General features: G+C 34.6%; 1 long non-coding RNA gene across 1 annotated transcript; it reads left to right on the top strand.

Moving 5' to 3' along the window:
• Window positions 1-1,703: 1,703 nt before the first annotated feature.
• On the top strand, window positions 1,704-22,616 carry LOC127492021 (uncharacterized). Its single transcript, XR_007920941.2, has 4 exons — window positions 1,704-1,814; window positions 12,650-12,812; window positions 20,913-21,065; window positions 21,189-22,616. It is a non-coding gene; the product is annotated as an uncharacterized lncRNA (long non-coding RNA).
• Window positions 22,617-22,834: the final 218 nt, after the last annotated feature.

Raw genomic sequence — 22,834 nt, 5'->3', positions numbered from 1 at the left:
CTGCGAATGAGACCCCAGTGGAAAGAACAGGTCATCAAAGAAGGAGGCACCTTTCTCTGAAGGGAGGAGAGAACTTCCACTTTGACTATGACCTTGTCTAAATAAGATCAGAGTCGGCGAACTCAAAAGGCCTCCATAGCCTTGGCAACTCATGACTAGAGCCCAGGGAGATTACTGATGCCATAAACAAGAATGTCAATTTGTTAAGTCAACAACAGGAATCACTGTGCACTTACTCCTCATGTAGGATCTCTGTCCTAAATGTGCTGTACATTGTGATTTAATGCTATAACTAGTACTGAAACAGTACTTTACACTTTGTGTTTCTGTGTGTGTGCAAACTGATGAAATCTTTACTTAATATATGCTAAACTGATCTTCTGTATAAAGATAACTGAAAATGAATCTTGATGTGAATAGAAAGGGAGAGGGAGCGGGAGAGGGGAGGGTTGCGGGTGGGAGGGAGGTTATGGGGGGGAAAGGCCATTGTAATCCATAAGCTGTACTTTGGAAAATTATATTCATTAAATAAAAGTTTAAAAAAAAGAAATAAACTTGAGTTGTATCCAGTAAAAAAAAAAAAAACTATGTTTTCTTAATATATATGCCATTTTATAAAATAATGGTGTAAATAAAAGTCTCATAAAGTACAATGAATTAGAGTTAAGTACTCTTTCTTTTCCTGAATCAAGAGGATACAAGATATCGGAACTTTCAATAGTCATTTATTTCCTTGAGAAAATTGACGTGGTCTGCCTACACATGTTTGCTCATTGAAAATATGGAGCACCTATAATGGAATTTAAGAAAAAACACTTATTCTTACCACATGTAGTTATTTCTGCATCATAAATGAGTTTTTTTTTTTTTTTTTTTTTTTTTTTTTTGCTTAGGATAAGAATGACAAATATTCTGTGTACGCACTGCTCAACTCAAAGTAAGAATGTACTGTCCAGGCTCTGTGTGCTCAAACTCAGATGAGAAAGATTTGTTCACACCACATGGATAAATTATTCATCACATATTAAGTTCTTTTATTTTCTAACTATGTAAGACCTGCTAAAATATATTCATTAAATTAATTAAGGTCATTCCATATTTGCAGGAATATTGCCAGATGGGTGCATTTTCTATAATTTGTGCTACCCTGAATGGAGATACAATTGTAAACATCTTTGCACCATGAGCAAATAAACTATATGGCTTCTTTGCTAATGTAGGGCAACATTCATAAGGGATTTTCCTATATGATAGTGGGATGAAAAGAATTTTTGAGTAAGAATCATTTGAAGATCAGCCTGATGCACCTATGTGGCTTTATAAAGTTATTCATATTGAGCTATTCTGAAACATTAACAGGTACCTAGTCTCCTTTCTGTTCTCAAATATTGTCAGCTGACATAATTCAACAAAAATATATGATATTTCCTCTGAATCTTAGGAATTATTTTTAAGAAGAGAGAAAGCTATTTAACTAATTTTCAACCTAAGTGGTATAAAGTATTTTCTGTCATTATTGTCTATATTGGCTTGTTTCAATGCTAGCTTTATACAAAAGCAACAGTGCCCAAGGGCTTCAAAATATCTTTCAGTAATTTTAGAAGTGTTTGACATTTTAAAAGATGTGCTTTGCTAAACTATGAAGGCATGTTTGAACAGTACATTCTTAGACTACAGTAATTATGACATCTGTGGGGTTCTAATATAAATCATGTTTGGCAGCCTCTTATTTTCTAAGAAATGAAAAATTGGTGCTGAGTAAAATATACATTGAATGAAGCAGATTTTTTTAAAAATGCTCTCCAACAAACTATGTAAGTATTTAGCCAATTAATAATATTTTCAATATTTATGACTAGGCACAATAATGAAAAATAATTATGAAGTTTAAAAGAAAATTTCTTGATTAAGGTGGTCAGTTGTCAGTGGGAGTAATTTGGCAAAATTTTCTGCAAATTGTGAACTTCTATTTTTCTCCTAAACTTCCAATTGTTGAAGGTATGAGTCTGGTGGATTAAAAAAAAAAAAAAGAAGATCCAATTATTATTGCTGAAAATTTATTTTTGTCAAACTTTGTTTTAGATGTTTGTAAAACCAATGGTTAAAATTTTTATACTACTATAGTTTTAATGATATATGAGTATCTTAACATTTAATTCATATGGGTGATATGGCCATCTTTCCACTTGATTATTTTTTATAGCTTAGGTTATATTACCACTGAACTAGGGTATTTTCAGTTTTTAATGTTAATTCTTTTATTTAGCAGAGCATTAAGCCCTTGGCTTTAGCATCAAGTAAAATTGTTATCTCAAATTTAAGAAGGAAGGAAGAAAGAAAAAAAGAAAGAGAGAGATGGAGGGAGAATTGCAGAGTTGGAGGAAGAAAATATCACTATATTCTTAGGATTGTATTTATGAACTACATTGAATCTGTTGTTTTTGAATTAATATTACATTAATATAAAAAGTATCAGAAAACACAAAAAATGGATCCCATTAAATTGCATCATATAGCAAGTCTACCTAATATGAGCAAGGGTTATATCATAGAATTCACAAGTATGGATTGATCCATCTCGAACTGGAAAGTGTAAAGACAGTGTCAGATGGTGGAGATGGCATCAGAAGGAATATAAAAACAGTCACAGGCATCATGGTGTAAAGGAAAGTGCTGTAACACGTGATTAAGGCTTTGCCCTTCAATATTGAGTTAAACATTTTGAAAACTTTAATTGGTTGTTTGTTTGGATTTTTCTTACAGTCTATGTCTGAGGCCAATAACATTATTACATGGAAACAGTTTATCATTCTTCAAGCAAGTCTGATTACTGTATACTAAAGTAGAAGAAATCCTTGGACTTACTTTTTGGAGAGTCAAAACAATTCTTTTCCTATGACCCTTAAATTAAAGAAGCACTGAAAATAACCCAGACTAATGCAATCATGATACATAGGAAAGAAAGAGAACACTATTCCAGAAATTTACATTGAGAAATATGGAACACAGTACTTTAATTTACTACTTAAGGCACTCTATGTCCTAGATTGAATTTCTGTGTGAAGCTATAATTCAGTGAAATTATAAGTAGGTGACTGTACAATCGAAGCAAAGTTAGCTTTTGTGGTATTAATGGAAATGTTGCTATAGGGTAATAGACCCAGTCTTTCAGAAGTAACACACAAGTGGCATCAACTGCTTGGGGCTCCCTTTGTTTGGTACAGAACTAATGACACTGACTAACTCTAAGGTATTAGTCTCTCATACTTCTTTATATTTTTATTTCCATGTGTAAACATTTGTAATTCAGCAAACATTATTCCTTTAAAATTGAGTATATGAATAATGTTGATTTTATTTCACTATCATAATAATTTCTTAAAATTTCATACTAAAAACGTTATTATAAATGAATAATTATGAAACTACCAGAGACTTATTATGGAGGAACACGGGAAAACAATGTTCAACAGAAAAATAGGGCTAATTAGAGTTTAGTTTTTATCATATGATTCTTTAAAATTAAGTTATAGAATATCCATGTCATTAGTAAATAAATATAATCTAAAATATTGAACATTAGCAGGATAAGTATTATGTAGCAGATAAAATATATATGAGCTTACATCATGTTATAAACAAGTTTCAATTAAAATTTTATAAGAAATATCAAGATGTAAAATAATTATAAAATATCATTTTATCATAATTTTTTTAAACTGTGTTATAAGAATACCAAAAGGAAACAAATTATTCTACCAATTATCAACTTTAGATAGCTGAATTGTGTTGCCTTTATTGCTTCAATTTTACTGTTCTGTAGTTTCAGAATATTTACTTAATAGGAAATTAACTGAGGTAACTACTGGGCCTTATTTTGTATCAGGTTTTATTTATATTTTTAAAGCTCCAACTTTATAAATACACACACTCTCATACATATTTCTTTACTTAAAGAAATGTTTTATTCTTACATGTGAACTTTCATTGTAGGAATATTCTATGACAGAAGAATTCATTATTACACCTAATGTATTAGAAATATATTTTTGATTAGTGTTTTTTTCTTTAGATTATTATGCTGTGTAGAGAAACCAAAATATTTTAATTCCTTCATATAATTTAACCAAATATAACACTTTAATGTTTACATTTACATAAGATTTGATAGAATAGGAAGCTGGTATTCAGACACAATGTTTTCTGTTTGCAGAACTAATGATAAAAATGAAATAATGCTATATTCCAAGACTATTGCAACATATGAACATGAAAGGATGTTTGAACACACAGTTTTTTTTCTTCTAAAAACTTTATTTAAACTCTTTGGACATCAACACAACAAAATATATGTACTGGAATTCATGAACATTTTCTTTGTTCATATGCCTGGAGTTTGGTGAAAATGACAATGTTTACCAACTATAATACAGGGGCTGAATTTCGTCACAGGAGGTAAAGCCAACACCTGCAATGTTGGCTTCCCATACGAGTGTTAGTTCAAATCTCAGCTGCTTCAGTTCCAATACAGTTATCTGCTAATCGTATGGGAAATTCAGCAGAGATGGTCCAGGTATTTGGGCTCCTGCCACCCATTAGTGAAATCTGGATGAAGCTCCTGGTTCTTGGATTCATCCTGACCCAGCCTGGCCATTGCTGCCATCTCTGGAGTGAACCAACAAATGGAATACTCTGGTTCTCCTTCTGTCTATATAACTCTGACTTTGAAATAAATAAATAAATAAATAAATAAATAAATAAGTATTTTGTAGAATTCTATTTAAGGTCTACAAGTCTCGTGTATTTCATATATACAGATTTAGGAGCATAGCGATACTTCCCACTTTACTCTCCCTCCCACCCATCCTCCAAAACTTCCTCCTCCTCCCTCTATTATTCCTAATCATAATTTTTACAAAGATCTATTTTCAGTTTACTTTTACTCATAAGTTTAACTCTAGACTAAGTAAAGAGCTCAACAAAGAGTATGAGGGAAAAAAAAATCTACTTCTTAACAAAGAGGCAAGGACTATAAACAATCATCAAATGTCAAAACGTCCCTTTCACTCCAATACAATACATTTTAGGTACTCTATTCATTATTCCATATCAGAGAAAACATGATATTTGTCTTTTTGGGACTAAGTGAAAAAAAAAAACAGGATTATAAAATGTCTTTCACAATTATTTTATGCTGTCTTCAGGGCTTCTAAAATTGTAGGCACAATTAGTTATTTCATTCAATAGTCTGGGTCATTACTTATAAAAGGAATTTTGCACACACATACATAATTTCATAAAAAACTTTATTGACAATTGCTGCACAAAACAAGAAAATGACCTCGTATTTACTCAATAAATCAATCTGTTAGTACATGTGCAAGAAATAGAGAAGACTAGAGAGTAATGATGAGATTATTACAATAATTAATGGAGCCAATGAATAGTTTATAGGGGATTCCAATTCAATCCCATCGAGGTGGCATGTACCAATGCCATCTCACTGTTCCAGGTGATCAATTTCAGTTCACAGTTGGTCATGATGGAGGGACTGGGAGTCAAAGGGAGCACATAGACAAGTCTAGTACCTGCTAACGCTAACTGATGGAGTAAATAAAGGGGAGAGTGATCCAACATGGGAAGTGAGATACTCAGCAGACTCATAGAATGGCAGATGTCCTAAATAGCACTCTGGCCTCAGAATCAGCCCTAAAGGCATTCGGAGCTGGCTGAAAAGCTCATGAGAGTATTTCAGGCATGGAAAGCCAAGACACTCTGGCAAAAGATCTCTGCGAGTGAGATCCCAGTGGAAAGAACAGGTCTTCAAAGAAGGAGGTACCTTTCTCTGAAGGGAGGAGAGAACCTCCACTTTGACTATGACCTTGTCTAAACAAGATAAGAGTCGGAGAACTCAGAGGGCTTCCATCGCCTTGGAAACTCATGACTGGAGCATAGGGAGATTACTGATGCCATAGACAGGAGTGTCAATTGGTAAAGTCAACAACAGGAGTCACTGTGCACTTACTCCTCATGTAGGATCTCTATCCTTAATGTGCTGTACATTGAGATTTAATGCTATAACGAGTACTCAAACAATATATTTCACTTTGTGTTTCTATGGGGGTGCAAACTGTTGAAATCCTTACTTAATGCATACTAAACTGATCCTCTGTAAAAAAAAAAAAAAAAAAAAAAAGAAATTATCAATTCCCAACTTGACTCTCACTGGGATTAAACATGACTTAGGTCTGCTCTGATTTCATCATCATTTAAAAAAAAATCATCTATTATTTTTCACTTTATATTTCTGTGTGGGAGCAAACTGTTGAAATCCATACTTAATGTATACTAAGCTGATCTTCTGTATATTAAGATAATCGAAAATGAATCTTGATGTGAATGGAAGGGGAGAGGGAGTGGGAAAGGGGAGGGTTGTGGGTGGGAAGGACGGTATGGGGGGGAAGCCATTGTAATCCATAAGTCGTACTTTGGAAATTTATATTCATTAAATAAAAGTTTAAAAAAAAAAAAGAAAAACTTGTTAATAGAAATGTGGTTTCCAAGACCATAAAATTATTTGAGAATTTCAAATTCAATTAAATTTGTAATTCACTTATCTATGAATAAAATTATCATTATTGATAATTTTTAAATCAAGACAATTTAAAAATATTAAAAGAAAATAATTTATATCTAAAGTAAATATATAGACAATATTAAATTGCTCTAACTGCTTAGAATTATATCTATGAGCCACATTTAATCTGTATGTAATAATATCACATTAACATGAAAAGTAGCATCAGATGACAAAAAATAAAAATAAAGTTTAAGAAAATAAAAATAGAGAAACTAAAGAAAGATGACAAAGTCCATATGGAGCTGCTGTATTTCTAATATGCTAGAAATTTTTCATCTTTGCTTATCAAGATGTAGTCACTTTATCCACTCCAGTCTAACTTTTTATTGAAATAATACAGTCTATGATTTTATTTATTGAATAAATATTTACAATAATATGCTTTGAATATTTTCTCTGCACTTTTGATGTATCTGATAATGTATGTGTGTGTGTATTTGTGTGCTTATGTGTTTACCATAATATTTACATAAAGTATATTTCTAACATTCTAGCTTGACATAACAATAAAACTCCAATTATTTATACAAACCCTACACATTTAGTTTTTACCACATATATTTTATTTTTTAAAAATATCTGTCTAAGCTTTCCCAAATCAAGTAGGATTTATTTTTTAAAGACTTATTTATTTTTTTGAGAAGCAGAGTTACAAGAGAGAAAGGCAGAGAGAGAAAGAGAGAAAGTCTTCCATCTGCTGGTTCACTTCCCAAATAGTCTCAACAGCCAGACCTGGGGCTATCTGAAGCCAGGAGCCAGAAGCTTCCTCGGGGTCTACCATGAGGTGCAGGGGCTCAAGCATGAGAGCTGGATCAGAAGTAGAGCAGCCAGGATTCCAACTGGCACCCATTTGGGATACCAGCACTGCAGGTAGCGGCTTTACCTGCTATGCCACAGCATCAGCCCCACCACATATATTTTATGCTAAGGGCGTTAAATTTTAGGTCTTCCCATATTGTGTATCCATTAACAATTATTATAGCTGTAGCTATAGTTATTGCCAGTACAGTATGAGATTGCTCTGAATTTGACCATATTTGTACTGTTATTGAGTTTTATATTTTTGTGTTATTTTATGACATATTTTTGTCTCAGCCAGAACTCCTTTTACCAATTTTGTAATTGTGTATATAATATAATATTTGCCATATTCTTTTGATGAGGAAATGATGGTTCCACTTTTGCCCAATAGGAAGGAATAGCACTATGATGTAAATAATAGGAAGCAGAGTTTATGGCAACCACTCTATGAGTTTTCCCACCATGGTCTTCATATTGACTCCTAATTCTATAACTTTCAGTTTCTTGCTATACTGTATCTGCTGGCATATTATCTTTCAATTTGTAGTAAAGTATTCTAATTCAGTCCAGCACCTTTGAAAATTTTAACAGTTGAATTACAACTTCATCTTAGGGACTAAAGGTGCTTCATCAACATAGCTCATGGGTATTTGTTGTCAGCCAAACAATGACAGATTCTGCGCATTGCAAAATGTATCTCATGGCCTGTCTTCTTACATGATTGCTGGTACTGATTTCTGGTTTCTTGAGGAAGCATTTTCTGATATGAAAATGAAAGAGCAGAATATTTTTCAAGGTAACACCTTTTGGCAAACAGAAAAAAAAAAAAAAAAAAAAAACAGAAATAAAACAGATTGAACAAAGAAAGAAATCAACTTGGAATGTTATCCTAACAGCCTAACTCTGCACAGGCAAATCTGAAGCTAAAATGGCCCATGTGAGAGTTCTCCTCCTCTTCTATCAATACTGATTTTATTCTTCATAACATTCAATTAATGAATATGGCTATCTGTAGAATGGCATAAATTGAAGTGATGCAGTTTCCCGAAGCTTGGTTAATTCCTTCTGACGCCGAAAGTTTAGGCTCCCTGATGGCTTTCTGAAAGCATTATCAGCACCTTGAACAACAATTTTGTCTTTGAAAGGAGTACTGGGTGATCCATCTTTGAGTCTAAATCCACCACCTACTTCTCCTTCAGAACCAAGTAACTACTTCTAAAGGGTATATTCTGAAACTTCCAAAGTGAGTTTCTCCTTAGAAATTGCCTGAACCTAAGGAACCTGCCTACTTTGTCCAAGGTCCGGCTCACCACCTGAGGGCAGCCTGTGGTTAATGTCTGACCAAATGGGACATGATGGTGCCCTAACCTCAATGGTGATAAGACTGAAGAGCCATCCTAGTTTTAGATTTCCCTCGGGGATTCTCTGAAGTAGCTCTTTTTGGGGAACCACGTCTACCATCTCTCTGCACATTCCATTGCAGGGACTTTTCCCAAGAGAACATGTACTAAATAAATAAATAAAATCCTGCATACATATCTTAGAGACTCAGTGCCAGTTTCCATGGAAGGTGACCTGATACACCTGTCCCGTGGTAAGCTTCAAGTCTTTGATTTCTCAGAGATTAATAAAAGTGTTTTTGATATATAATTTAATACTGTAGATCTTGACATTTCTCTTCTTCCATAAGATGACTATTTTATGACATTCTTTCCTCCGGACTGCTATACCTTTTTGTCTGTGTAACTGATTCCTTTTTGTTTGAGGAGTTGGGAATTGTGACATGCCCTGTGGTTCTGTGCTAGGACTTCTCTTTCATGTGCTTGCATTCTTAAGATATAAACTATGTGTTGATGACTTCTGAGGACTGTATATACTAATATCTTGTCTGAGTTCTAGATACCTATATTTAACTGCAATTAACAATTCTACCTAGATACTGTAAACTCAGCATACTCAAAGCAAAATCAAACATGTCATTCTTATTTCTGCATCTTGCATTCGTTCTTCATACACAATTCATTATGAATAATTATTAATCCTGTCTCCAAAATTAAAAACACATGATAGCAATCCTTATAGCCACAAAGCCATATTTGTCCTGCAAGTCTTGCTACAGATTATACTTGCTCTTGATGAACCTACTCATTAATACCAAAATCCATTCTTCACAACTGCGTCAACTTGATATAATAAATGACATCTGCCGTCCTCATGCTTATTTCAATGACTTCTTTGCTTTGAATAAAACATTCCTAATCATTGCTTGCATGGTTCTAAATTATCTGACAAACTCACAAACCTTGACTGTTTCCTTTAATGATGACTGTGTTTCAGCAGTCTGATCTTTTCATATTCCCTAAAAACTGCAAGTTCTGTTCAAATTGCAGCCTGTGCAGAGACCGACAACAGCGTCTCAGGATCCATTCTTCTCTTCTTCTTTTCTGTAAGAGTCACCTGAATTGAAGCAATAACATGCCTGGCAGCTGCAAACTATGTTCCCAGTTTCTTTATTGAAGTGTGATCAAATTCAGACCAATGGAATGTGAACAGAGATAAAATATATAACTTTTATGACTGTCATCTCCATAAGGACATCCGTGGTTTCTCTTTTATCCTTCACACTATCAATGTAATGGTCAAGACAAGAATGTTGGGATCCTATAACTGAGAAGACAAGGGAACATAGTAAGATCTGGACCACAAATCTTGGATGTATGCAAAAGCAAAATCAAAAAAAAAAACAACTTTCATTTTAAATCACTGAGGATTTCTTTGTCTGGAATGCGATTTTCCCAGATCTTTGTGTGACTCTTCCTTTTGTGTTTACATATGTCTCTGAACAAATGTCCCTACAAAGCTCTCTATTTTTTCATTAATAACTGAAGTTACTCAGTTATTTTGTTTTATTTTATTTTGTAAAATCAAAGTAAGAAGAAATTGTATCTGTCTTCTTCATCATTGTTAACTTAGCACCCTTAGACCCAGAGTAGAAACTCAACAAATATAGACAGTAATCATGTTTTCTTTGATGATTTTCTTAATTTGAATTAAATTATGAAGTAATTTAAATATTAAATTAAGTTTTGAATTATTTTTGCTTTATTGATAGCAAGTAATAGACATCATGTCTTTAATAACCACTAGGATTGTTTGATATATTAAGAAACATTTAAATATATGAAAGGTTACAGAGTAGATGGAAAAATCAACAAAAATGACTTTCATGGGGCTTGCTATTCATTCAGAGTTAGCCTAGTGTTTTTGGTAACTTACAATTATTCTATTTAGTTTAGAAAATACAACATATTATATATGAGAATGTAAAACACTGCTGGATTTAATTTTACTGTGAGGAAGCATCATAGTTTCAATGCAGAGTCTATTTCTTTTGGAATCTTTATCAGGAAGCTGTTCATTGTCAGAAAATGCAGAATAAAATGTTCCATTATTTACCACCATATACAAAAATGAATCTGCCCAAGAGAATATTAATAATGACAAAAAAATGTATAACCAGGAAACCAAAGTCAAATACCAGTGGCAAGATAGAGAAATGAATGGAAAACAACAGCACCCTGGGTTCAAACCTATTTTCTAATAATTTTTTCAGTAAGTATTTTTCAGAGGATAATGGAGAAAAAATCCACTTTTATAGATCAATGCTACCTAAATTATGCTTTAAGCAGGGACATAAACAAAAATGAAAAGTTCTCCAGCCATATTTTTATAAAAACAATTGTGGAAAACAAATTATTATTCTTTCACATATCCTATATTACAAAAAAAATGAAAGATGAAAAGGAGAATACATTCAGAAAAGAATGAAGCTAGGTTTATCATGATGTCCTTGGCTAAGAAAAAGCTGAGTTGTCTGAATTACACTCTATAGTTTCTCCAAATGATATGCATAATGTTTTGTTAACTGTATATACAAATATATAAAAGTACAAGTATATAGTTATTAATACACAAACATATATGTTCATATCTATATTTGGAGATTTTAGGGCTTTGATAAAGCAAAAGATAGAACAACCAGATGATAGTAACATAATCAGCTCCAGTCTGCCCAAGAGTGGCTCTTGGGAATAGGCAGAGAACTCCAGGAAAGGAGTTGGGAGAGCAGACTTCCATGTCTAGAAGATGTAGCGCCACCACACAGCAGGGAGTCAGAGAGCTCTGAAGGACAGCAGTGAGTTGGAGTCTTTGGATCACTGGGAGCTGGGAAAAGTTGGAAGATAGTTCATGAGGTGTCATAGTTTATATAAAGCAGTCAGCTTCTAAATGGTTAGATATCTGCTCATTTGGGCTATTTTAAAAGTATTTGGGTGTGTAAAATTCCGATTTATAAATTTATAAGCAGTGAATATATGAACTGTTGAAATCCACTGTGCAATTTATGCAAGTAAACTTGTTAAGACCCAATACACACATGTTTTGATAAATTATGTAGCTCATATGTATTTCTTTTTATATCTCCTTTTTTCTTTCCTTTTTATTTATTTATTTGTTCTGGTATACCCTTTTAAAAATATTTATGTATTTAAATGACACAGTTATATATACAGAGAGAAGGCAGGAGAAAGACCTTCTATCCTCTGGTACAATCCCTAAATGGCTGCAATGGCCAGGTCTGGGCCATTCCAAAACCAGAAGCCAGTAGATTATTCTGGGTTCTCCCTCCTGGGAATGGAAGCCTAAGGACTTGGGACATCATCATCTGCTTTTCCGGGCTCATTAGCAGGGAGCTGGACCAGAAGTGGAGCAGCTGGACTACAACTGCTGCTCATATGGGATGCTAATGTTGTAGGTAGTGACTTTACCCACTGTGCCACAGCACTGGCCCCTTTGTATACTTTTATGAGGCATAGTGCAATGTTTTAATAATTGCGCAGAAGTTAACCTGATAAAATCAGGAAAAAAACAGATCCTCCTTTCTCTACTCTTTCTATCAGTCTTTGTGTTGTTCAGATGTCTAAGCCTAATTACAGAGTGTGTCTTCAGATAGTATAAATAATTTTTACCATATGCATATGGATAATAATTTTAAATGCTTGTTATTTTATTTTCTGTATTTATCAATTTATTTGAGGAATGCAGAGAGAAAGGAGAGAAAATTCAGAGAGAGAGATACAGAGAAAGACGGACACAGAGGTAGACAGAGCCACAGAGAGCAAGATTTCTGACCTGCTGGTTCATTTTTAGATGCCAGCAACAGCCAGAGCTGGGCCATGCTGAAACTTGGAGCCAGGAACTGAATTCACGTTACCTACATGAATAGCAGGGACCCGACTACTTGAGCCCTCACCAGAAGCCTTGCAGGAAGAAGGAAGCTGGAATCATGGGAAGAGCTGGGACTCATTCCGAGGTACTCAAACATGGAATGCAGTTTTCCCCATCAGCACCTTAACTACTAGGCCAACGCCCAGCACTGCAGTTATGTTTATATCGAGATACTAGTTCTACTTAGATGTGTTTATGCTTACACTGCTTCGCCTGTCAAAAAAAAATTTAAAAAAAAAGAGTGTAATTACAGAAAACTTCTTTGAAATTATTTGCCCATAATATCATTTCTGAAATACTGATTTCCTCTAATATTATCTAGTTTTAATATTTTTCTACAAAAATAAGACATAATTTTTTAAACTTTTAATTAGTAAATATAAATTTCCAAAGTACAGTTTATGGATTACAATGGCTATTCCCCCCCCCATAACTTCCCTCCAACCTGCATCCCTTCCATATCCCGCTCCCTCTCCCATTCCATTCACATCAAGATTCATTTTCAATTCTCTTTATATACAGAAGATTGATTTAGTATATATTAAGTAATGATTTCATCAGTTTGCACCCACACAGAACATAAAGTGTAAAATACTGTTTGAGTACTAGTTATCGCATTAATCACATTGGACAACACATTAAGGACAGAGATCCTACATGAGGAGTAAGTACACAGTAACTTCTGTTGTTGACTTAACAATTTTTTTTTTTTTTAAATTTTTGACAGGCAGAGTGGACAGTGAGAGAGACAGAGAGAGAAAGGTCTTCCTTTGCCGTTGGTTCACCCTCCAATGGCCGCCGCTGCAGCCGGCGCACCGCGCTGATCCGATGGCAGGAGCCAGGAGCCAGGTGCTTTTCCTGGTCTCCCATGGGGTGCAGGGCCCAAGCACCTGGGCCATCCTCCACTGCACTCCCTGGCCATAGCAGAGAGCTGGCCTGGAAGAGGGGCAACCGGGACAGAATCCGGCGCCCTGACCGGGACTAGAACCCGGTGTGCCGGCGCCGCAAGTTGGAGGATTAGCCTAGTGAGCCACGGCGCCGGCCTGACTTAACAATTTGACACTCTTGTTTATGGTGTCAGTAATCTCTCTAGGCTCTAGTCATGAGTTGCCAAGGCTATGGAAGGCTTTTGAGTTCGCCGACTTCAATCTTATTTAGACAAGGTTGTAGTCAAAGTGGAAGTTCTCTCCTCCCTTCAGAGAAAGGTACCTCCTTCTTTGATGGCCCATTATTTGTACTGGAATCTCACTCACAGAGATCTTTCATCTTTCATTTAGGTGTTTGTTTTTTTTTTTTTTGTTTTTTTTTTTTGCCAGAGTGTGTTGGCTTTCCATGCCTAAAATACTCTCATGGGTTCTTCAGCCAGATTCAAATGCCTTAAGGGCTGATTCTGAGGCCAGAGTGCTGTTTAGGACTTCTGCCATTCTATGAGTCTGCTGTGTATCCTGCTTCCCATGTTGGATCATTCTCTACCTTTTTTATTCTATCAGTTAGTATCAGCAGACCCTAGTCTTAGAAAAAGTATTTATCTTCATTCAACCCATAACAGAACTTCAAAATAATGAAAATTTACAACAAAGATATAGTTAGTATACTGCATAAAAGTCTCATTACATTTATTCTAATTAAAGTATTAGACAATGCTTTTCTTGATTTACATTGTAAGTTACATGAGGTCTCAGATCCTTTGCTAACACAACGACTTCAAGAGTTCGAGAAAAGTATCTGATATATAGTAGGCCCCTAGTGAATAACTGTTGATTACCTATGATTGACGAGATAATAAACTATTTGTTGTGTGATTGGATTTTGCAATGTTTTAATATATCATGTGTTATAGACTAAATAAACTTATCCAGTAATTGCAGTAAAAGTAAACTAGAGGTATTGAATCAGCAGATGGCACAACTTTTCTATAAAGAGCTAGCCAAAATTTTAAGCTTTGGAGCCTTAAAGTTTCAATTGTCATTAATTAGCTGTGGTGTTGTAAATAGCAAGTAGTCCTAAGAAACAGTACATGAACTGTGATCCCAACATCCTGTTAAGAAAGAAACATTTCTAGACTTGGAAGCATGTTAGATCCATAGACAGATAATCTATCAGTATTGGTTTCTGATGTGTCAGCTTTCTTTGCCTTTTAGTTTTCAAATTCATGCTTTTAAGAACAACCAAGCTAAACTAAAAGATAAACCTGGGGCCAGTGCTGTGGTGCAGTGTGTTAAAGCCTTGGCCTGAAGTGCGGACATCATATTGGGCTCCAGTTCGAGACCCAGATGCTCCACTTCGATCCAGCTCTCTGCTGTGGCCTGGGAAAGCAGTGGAAGATGGCCCAAGTTCTTGGTCCCCTGCACCCACGTGGGAGACCCGGAATGGGGTCCTGACTCCTGGCTTTGGATTGGCGCAGCTCCAGCTGTTGCAGACAACCGGGGAGTGAACCAGCGGATGGAAGAACTCTCTCTCTCTCTCTCCCTCTCTCTCTCTCTCTGCCTCTCCTTCTCTCTCTGTGTAACTCTAACTTTCAACTAAATCTTAAAAAAAGCCTAATAATTAGAAAAAAATTACATGTAATCTAGGTGGGCCTATAAATCCAAGTTATTTTGAGAGTTTGGGATTGCTCAACCTTGTCTGTGTGAGGGGTGCTTTGCCAGAATGTGAATTTTACTCAGCATAACTCTGCTTCCTTTCCTTCTATTCTACAGGTGTTAATACCAAACATGATCCTTAATAGGGTCTGTATTGAGGCAGCTTTCCAAGCAATCAAGCAACACCACTTGGTGCTTGTGTCTCAAACTAGATTAATATCTGCAACAGTAGATAGCATTTCTGCTTCCCTTAGCAGTGCATAATCAGCCTAACACTGTGGATAGTACCTGGTTCTTTCTCACTAGTATTGCTTATATAGATGAAATACAATGTAATTATCAAAATTATCGAAATTGTGGAATGTATACTAAAATATGATATGTTAGCAATTTAAGCAATAAGCAAAATATATCATAAAATAATAATGTAAATATTTATATGAATTTTATGTATGTGTAACATATAAGTGTACAAGAAATTATTAACGTTATCTCTGACTGTAGGTTAGTATTTTTCTGTCTTCCTTTAGATCATCTGCACTAAAATTTTTCTATAATGGAGCAGTTACAATTTTTACAATTAATTCATAAAATAAGTGAGGGCTGAGTGCCTTTGTATGCAGTAATTGCAGACATTAGCTATCTATAAGATTGCAAATCTAATGGCATTTAGGAACCAGACAAATGAAGGGCAGATCTCTTTCTTGTCTAAACCTGGTCTGGCATGGACGAATGAGTAAAGGTTTAGTCTCACATAATTCTATTCTAAACTTAGTTCACTTGTGTCTATCTATTTCACAGAATTAAGGTGTTACGGTATTGAGACATTTTACATGACTTCTTCCATGTGCACATTTCAAAAGATTCAAACAGAAGCTACCAGAATTTGCATGAGCTAGCATCAGAAGCCTTCCAGTGTCACATCTGTTCTATTTCATTCACAGATAAAACCGACATGAATAAACTTTGATTTCATTGAGAAATAGGTACAACAGCCCTGGAGAAAAACAACTGGTGGTCCCATCTTGGTGTCAAGCCAATGCATAATCAAGAAGTATAGTTTTCAGCCAGGTTTAAAGTCCTTGAACAGAAAAGATATTTGACATATCAAAATCTGATATAAATAACCAAATATGTTTTGTTGGGTTCAACCATAATATTTTAGTGTATATTTTCTTCTTCTGTGTGTTTTATTTAAAATGTTTTATATGTAGAGTATTGGCTACCTTCAGAGATTTGGGAGGCCAATATTCATATTCTTTCTATGATTTAAAAGTGATCTCTTTTACTACTTTCAAACTAGTGATTTACTACTTTCAAACTAGTTCTACTTTCAAACTAGTGATTGGCTGGAGCTCAAAAGAATGATATTTCTTGACTTCAGGATGTTAACAAATATTTAGCTATTGTTTGAATTTTAATTGAAGTTAATTTACATACTTATATGTACTGTTTTCCTTTTCTTAAAACTCTATAGATTGGTAGAACCCCACTCCCTTCAGGCCTTGAACATTCTCTGTAAAATATGTAAACTTTATCAATTGACATATTAAATAATAAAACATTAGGGGAAATTTTACTTTTATAATATAACATTTTAGTCCCCTTCTTAAACTTGCATATTCTGTTTTGATATGCTTCATTTTCTTCACATATACCATGAGAATATTGAAATTTTAGAATCTCCAAGAGCTTCCAGAGAGGCAGAGTTAATCTTCACATCCTTGCTAAAAAGATAGTGGTCCATACATAGCAATCAAGAGAGAAAAGATACATTTACACCTGTTTTTATTGCCTCTGCCTTGAAGTTTCATAGATCCACTTTTACTAAGAGTTTACTGATCAGAAACATGTGGCCTCATCCACCTGCATTAAAATGAATGTATTAGAGGCAAATGAAATATACAGTGAACCTTGCTGTCCTCTTTAGAATTTAGTAGCAATATCAGAGAGATATTAAAAATCAACACTTTGGGGCACTGCTTGGGATCCCTGTATTCCATATTGGTTCCAGTCTCAAATACTGTGCTTCTTATCTAGCTTGCTGTTATGTCCACCCTCAAGGCAGCAGTGATGGCTCAAGTATTTGGATCTCTGCCACTCAAATAGGAGATGTAGAATGAGTTTTGGTTTCTTGATTTTAACCTGGCCCAGTTCTGGCTGCTACAGACATACAGGGAATGAACTCATGAATAAATATATCATTCTGTCTGTCTGTCTGTAGCTTTCAAATGAGTAAAAATAAATAAATAAAATTTTCATGTGGAGAACGTTTGGCTTGGCAGGTAACAATCCTGTTGGGATGCCCACATCTTGTATTAGAGTGCCTTAAAATCCCACCTTCACTCCCTATTCCAGCTTCTGGCTTTCTGTTAATGTGTACCAGGTGATGGATCAAGTAGTTGGATCCCTACCATACCATGGGAGATCTAGATTGAGTTACTAGTTTCCAGCATTTGGGGAATGAACCAAACAATGGGTTTGCCCCCACCATTAAAAAATCAAAACTTCATCCCTTTCCCCAAAATCATAGTGACTCAAGTCACCAAGAAACCATAACAAACTTGACTTGATATGGAAGTCTTATGAAATCAATCTCATTCTCAATTCCTTGGGCTAACTGTGCTGCTTACGTCTTACTATGTATGTAACTATTGGCAACTCTCAGGGTAAGCCCAAACAATGGAGTTTTACCATCATTGTAGGAAGAATAACTTATTTACAAAAAGAACTGTAAGATCCAGTGTTTCTAGGATTTACTTCTAAAGCTTGGAAATAGTAATGATCACAATGGCATTGAGCCTACACAGTGGAAAAGGTTAAGGAGAGCAGAAAACCAGTCATGTTAGAAAGAGTTATCATGTCAAACAAAAGCCAAGACACTGAGTTGAGTTCCTCAAGATGACAACAAGAAAAATATCTTGACTGCAGTGAGAAGTTCCTATTACCTGTCCTCTATGGACCAAAATGGACATGGAAATTAATTGGAAATTCAGACATCTGGATGATTTCCAGGCATTTATCCTTAGATAACAACTCATTGCCCCATACATGGCCATCATAAATACAACATACTTGGGGAGCTGCTTTGGGCTTTAGAAGCAGTCTATGGGGCATTTAGTGACACATTATGTGACCTAATTTTAAAAAATTATAATGCTGCCAATTTTGAGTGCTACCAAGTACACTAGAGTTCTGTAGCAAGTCTAGATTGTAATTCAAATTTTTCAGCCCCTCAGTAGGACAAAATGATGTTAAGGAATCCAGAATAGATAAAAATCATGAATAGAGCCTCTAGAGAACCCCCGGCAAGATAGTTCTAGTACACATCCCTGGTATTCTATGTATTTTGCAGCATAGACATATCCCCCATTTAAAGAACATCTTCTGAAAGTTTTGGCTGTTATTAGAACATGAGTTCTGGGGCCAGCCTTATGGAGCAGCTGGTTCAGCTACCACCCATTATGCAATTTTAAAGTATTTGTGTGCTGGTTTAAGACCCAGCTGCTCTCTATCCAGTCCAGCTTCCTACTAATGCACCTGGGAAAGCAGAGGAAGATGGTACAGGTACTTGGACTCTGCCACCATGTGGGATACCTGGAAGGAGTTTCAGGCTCATGGCTTTTGCCTGGCCCAGCCTTGTCTGTTGCGGCCACTTGGGGAGTCAACTAGACGATGGAAAATTGCATTCACTTCTTTCCCCAGCTCTCTCTATCACTCTGCCATTCAATAAGAGTAAAATAAAATTTTAAAAACATATATAATATAGGAATTGCCTAATTTAAAAAATAGTAAAGAGTGTAAGAAGTTATTATATAATAAAGGACATACAACTAGAGACAGCTGCTTTGAGCTGGAAAATTTTATAATTGACTACTTATAAAGTTAGGCAGTTGCAACAAATTATTTTAAGATAGAATTACTCTGTTTAGGACTAGAGCCTGGTAGGTTACAGGTAGAAATCAAAATAATACAAATAACTTAGAAGTGTAACAGGCCCAGACTTCCATATTATTTACCTCTTTTAAACAGAAATCTATTCCTCTGCTTATATCTATAGAGTTTTAAATATAATTCTTTAAAATGATCTGTGGCTCAGAGTAGGAAATATCCCACAAATGTTTCACATATATGTCTACGTGGCTAAAATGTTCTTTCATTATACTTCTACTGAAAATGGCATTAAAATTTAGTGGTAAAAGGGAATATTTTTAAGCAGAGTTTTGAGGAACATTCTTGCCTATGTCATTTAGTTGAAAAAATAAAATTTTTAAACGAGACATTTGTGGACTAGTTGTAGCACTGGCAAATGACTTGATAGCTTTATTACAGCCTTGAACTTGCCCTGACCAAGATGATACCTGTACAGAAAAGTCGTGCATGGGGATCAATGCATGTGAATATACAATTGTTCAAATCTTTGTTCTGATGCTAACAAATACCAATAGGCATTTACCATAGAGGAGGCACAAAATATCCAGGTAAATAGTCTGATCCTTTTAATGGAGAGGCCATTGGGTCTATCAATCTAACTAATGCTTGTCCAAAAACTTTTGAAAAGATTAGTCCAAGTGAAAAAGACTGGGGGTGAGCATCTGACCTGAAATGTGGACTCCTTGTCATCAATGATAATCTAGTTACAAAACTGCCAAATGTGTACTTATCCGTAGAGACCAAAACTGAGATATCCATAAGTTACCCTAGTCTCCTCCATCATTGAGGAGGCCAAAAATTAGCTTGCATGCCCATCAAAAAGAATCCATGAATTTGTGTGATTATCAGTTTCAAATATAGTTTTGTGCCTCATGCTCAATAACACATTATAACCTTTTATAGAATACCTAACATGAGAATCAGCACAGGATACCCCATATTAAGGGGTCCATGTTGGGTGAATGAGTTACATCAAACTATAATAAATTTAGTCTAAATCAGCCTGTCTGCCCAACCTATAAGTCTGGCATAAAGTAGCCTCCAAATATAGTGAACAGCACCCTAGTTTGATGTGCTAATAAATTTTAATCTATCTTAGTAGTTTCCCTTATAATCAAGCAACTGAATCTGAGCCATCACTGCAGTTGAGCCTCAGCCAGTCACAGGTTGACAACTGATCAGACTGTGTCCATATAAGCAAATGCCAGATGCAGCAATCAGATTGTTTCTGTCTGTCACTTTCTAATCTCTGAATACAAATATAACCAGTACATAGTGGGTTGTGTGATTCAAAACTATCTTTTATCTGGAATGTTGCTCAGTTCCATAACATTTTCTTGTTCAAATGTACTTTGTTAAATTAAACTGATCTCAGTTTTTCTTTTTCAGTTTTAGCAGATTTGTAATAATCAAACTTATTGATATGGCAATATTGTACATCCACAGATGTCAGTTACAAGGAATTGAAAGGACCTTTTTTAAAGACTAACTAAGTCGATACTTGGGGGAAAACAACCTATATTTATAGGACAATTTCTTCTAAAATATGTGTAGAAGAGTACTTTATAATGTGAATTGAAAATAGAATTTAAAAATAAGATTGTTTTGTGAAAAGCATTTTGAAATCTTTGCAGTTTTTTCATAATACATGTTACCATGATATTTTTCAGATCCCTCATATTGTTGAACTGATGATCTTAATTATTGCTAATATTTAATTCATGAGTACCAAAAATAGAGAGGAGTATTGGACCCTGTCACCAGCCTACAGAAGTGACCTCATTGGGAAATTAATTAAATCATTCCAGAATTAAAGGCCCCAGGTAAAAGCATAAGATGCATGCAACTGAATTTGAAAACAGTGTCAACCTACTGATTATGTTGAACTACTCATATTGTTAGATTAGCAATAAAAATAAGAGCTTATTATTTAAAATATATTCTAGATGCAAGATGTTCTAATTATAATGAAGCATTCATTATTCATAATGAGGAAGTGAAGAAAATATCTGGGACTTGAGAAATTCACTAGGGCATTGTTGGATTATTTGCTCAATTAAAAGACAATTACAAAAACTGTGTTTTGAGAAGATTCAGACTCCATGTTAACGTGTTACTTCACTGGACAAAAAAATATGGACAAATGTAAGTTGCGAGTGAAGGATATTTTAAAAAAATGTTATAAAAAAGAAAATGATGAATGAATAAATAAAATAGCTTGCACCTTTGATTTGAAGAATTTTAAGAATCTTTGAATTTTAAAAATTTTAATTCTAAGTCTTAAAAACCATGGATATCCTCTGCCTAGAAACATCATTAAGAGAGCAGATTCAGTGCAAAATATCAACAGATGTGGATTTCTGACTGCATTCAGCTCTGTTGATACCATGCCCAGCATCCTTTTAAACAATAAACTCTTGAGGATGTTTTACAGTGTAATGTCATTTCACCACCTGCTTATCCTACAACTTTGCTCAACCACATTTGGGTGCAAAATGGAAAGATAGACGTCAATATGTTAGGTACTAATATTCCCTTGGGTGATTCTCAGTCAATGTACAATACAGCTGGCTAGAAACAGAAAAATGTCCCTTCCTTCTTGTTGTCTTGTAACAAAATTTTGAAAAAAAAAAAAAATAACATGTGATTTTGTAGTAGATCTCCAAAAGGATCGAGTGCCTGTAGTCCAGAGCAATAATATATGTCCATGAACACACTTCTGGATGTTTTTTCTTCTTTCCATGTCTTATTTCCTCTACTTCATCAAATATTATTACTGAGCTTATGTCCCAACTAAACCACCTGCCCCAAGACTTGGACTCAGAGTCTAGACATAAGTATGTGTACACACAAACATATTCACACATGTATATATGGATTTTATATATAGAGAGATAGATAGATATAGATATATAACATATATATATCCACATATATATGTACTCATATGCTTGTGTAGGGCACCTTATTTGGAATATGACCTCTGGAAGGACATCATATAATCACACACTTACATATAAACCTGAATAGATAAAAGACAATTACTAATGATAGTAATTTATGCAATGCTCTTCCTGTGTATATGGAAGTCCACTTAGTCCACTTGTACCCATAGTACTATCGAACAATTAAGTTAGAAAAATATTGTGTAAATGAAATTATTGAACAAAATGAGCTAACTGGACTTTTTCTATGGGATGTGTACATACAACTGCAGATTTCTTTATAGTTTCAAATCTAGAAATACAAGATACAAGTAAGCCAAAGGCACACTGATTCTCATGAACCTTTTAACCTTGCCAGATGACTTATCAAGGGGGAAATACACACTTAGACAATAGAAAGGAGATACTTTGCATTCCTGTGTAGTTTAGATTCATTAGGCCTTAAGCATGAATAAAACAAGTTGAATTGTGAAGGATATTGATATTACATTTTCAATTTATATGTATGTACATATAATCACCATTAGATTAAAGTTTTATTTAACAAGCTACAGCATACCTTGACTATTACACATCTCATTTTTGAAAGAATACTATTAGCTATTCAAAACATTAACATTTTATCCTGACACAGTATCTTGTAATCT

Source organism: Oryctolagus cuniculus, chromosome 9, assembly GCF_964237555.1.
Source record: "Oryctolagus cuniculus chromosome 9, mOryCun1.1, whole genome shotgun sequence".
In the NCBI taxonomy this organism is placed as follows: Eukaryota; Metazoa; Chordata; class Mammalia; order Lagomorpha; family Leporidae; genus Oryctolagus; species Oryctolagus cuniculus.
This window is presented reverse-complemented; position numbering and strand designations above follow the sequence as displayed.